The sequence below is a fragment of the Triticum dicoccoides genome, chromosome 2B (genome assembly GCF_002162155.2).
Source record: "Triticum dicoccoides isolate Atlit2015 ecotype Zavitan chromosome 2B, WEW_v2.0, whole genome shotgun sequence".
In the NCBI taxonomy this organism is placed as follows: Eukaryota; Viridiplantae; Streptophyta; class Magnoliopsida; order Poales; family Poaceae; genus Triticum; species Triticum dicoccoides.
In genome coordinates this window covers 388,734,828-388,737,120 of record NC_041383.1, presented here as the reverse complement: position 1 = coordinate 388,737,120, position 2,293 = coordinate 388,734,828, and positions in this window count along the sequence as shown.

The following is a 2,293-nucleotide window of genomic DNA, read 5'->3' as shown; positions in this document are numbered from 1 at the left end:
CATATTGCCATGAACCTCTAACCTTTGATACCTTTCCTATGCAAACCGTTGTTTGGCTATGTTACTGCTTTTGCTCAGCCCCTCTTATAGCGCTGTTAGTTGTAGGTGAAGTTGAAGATTGCTCCATGGTGAACAGGATTTTGGTTGGGATATCACAATATCTCTTATATTATTAATGCATCTATCTACTTGGTAAAGGGTGGAAGACTCGGCCTTATGCCTGGTGTTTTGTTCCACTCTTGCCGCCCTAGTTTCTGTCATACCGGTGTTATGTTCCCTGATTTTGCGTTCCTTACGCGGTCGGGTGATTTATGGGACCCCCTTGATAGTTCGCTTTGAATAAAACTCCTCCAGCAAGGCCCAACATTGGTTTACCATTTGCCTCACCTAGCCCTTTTTTCCCTTGGGTTTCTGGAGCCCGAGTGTCATCTTTATTTTAGCCCCCCCGGGCCAGTGCTTGTCTAAGTGTTGGTCCAAACCGAGCGATGTCCGGCGCCCCCTGGGAAACCAGGGTCTATGCCAACCCGTCGTCTTGCTCATCCGGTGTGCCCTGAGAACGAGATATGTGCAGCTCCTATCGGGATTTGTCGGCACAGCGAGCGGTTTTGCTGGTCTTGTTTTACCATTGTCGAAATGTCTTGTAAACCGGGATTCCGAGTCTGATCGGGTCTTCCTGGGAGAAGGTATATCCTTCGTTGATTACGAGAGCTTGTCATGGGCTAAGTTGGGACACCCCTGCAGGTTATAATCTTTCGAAAGTCGTGCCTGCAGTTATAGGCAGATGGGAATTTGTTAATATCCGGTTGTTGATAACTTGACACCAGATCCGAATTAAAACGCATCAACCGTGTGTGTAGCCATGATGGTCTCTTTTCGGCGGAGTCCGGGAAGTGAACACGATTTCTGGGTTATGTTTGATGTAAGTAGGAGTTCAGGATCATTTCTTGATCATTGCTAGCTTCACGACCGTTCCATTTGCTCTCTTCTCACTCTTACTTGCGCATGTTAGCCACCATATATGCTTAGTCGCTGCTGCAGCCTCACCACTTTACCCCTTCCTTACCCCTTTAAGCTTTGCTAGTCTTGATACCCATGGTAATGGGATTGTTGAGTCCTCGTGGCTCACAGATTACTACAACAACAGTTGCAGGTACATGTTTATGCGATGATCATGACGCGAGAGCGATGCTTGCTTGCGTTGAGTTCTTCTTTTGCTTCTTCGATCAGGGATAGGTTCCAGGTCGGCAGCCTGGGCTAGCAGGGTGGATGTCGTTTGAGTTTCTGTTTGTGTTTCATCCGTAGTCGGATGGTGCTCTGATGTATCATGATGTTGTATTCATGTGACATTGTATGCCTCTTGTATGTATCCCCATCTATTATGTAATGTTGATGTAATGATATCCACCTTGCAAAAGCGTTTCAATATGTGGGTCTATCCTTGGTGGGACCTTCGAGTTCCTTTTGGATAGGGTCGCATATTGGGCGTGACACGGGGCCTCCTGGTAGCCTCACTAGGGTGGACCACATAGGGCCATGTCGGTGCCAGGTCAACCAGCGGCCGGAGCAACGCCGGCGAGCCTACCCGCGGCGGTGCGTCACCGGAGTTGGCTGGAAAACGCGCACGGGGCACGAAAAGAGGTGCTCCTAGGCGCATTCGAACGACCACTCGTCCGTGCGTCGAGTGGTGGTGGTGGCATCGCCGAACCTGGCCGGAAACGTCGCCGGTGACGAGGTCTGTGGCGGAGCGGCTACGGTCGACGGCAGAAAAGGAGCTACAGCACGCTACAGCTCAGGCGAAAGGGCTAGGCGCATGCTGCGTGACACGGTGAGGCTAACGGGCATACGCCCGTGACCATTTGGTCATCGGAGACTCGTCGGTGACGAGCTCTGTGGCGCTGCATTCGGGTGCGCATGGTGAAAGTAGCTAGCATGCGTGCGAGGACGGCTAGAGAGATGAGGGAGGAAGAGTGGCTCACGCGATGGCCTGTGGTGGTTTAGGAGCTGTAGAGACGTCGCCGGAGCCGGGGATGAGCCACGGCAACCAGAGATGTGGACGGACGTTGAAGATGACCGCAAAGCCGACGAGGTAGGGGCTCCGAGCTCGGGGAAGTGGATGCAGTCGGCGTAGGCGGTGATAAGGAAGCTCACGGATGCGGTCGAACGAAGGGCAGCGGTCGGTGGCCACGCGCATGGCGAGGCCGTGGTGATGGCGGCGTTCGGGTGAGGGGGAAGAAGGGGATCTAGGGCGAGGGCCGAGAGGAGATGGCGTGTGGACGAGTGGGTGAGTAGATGA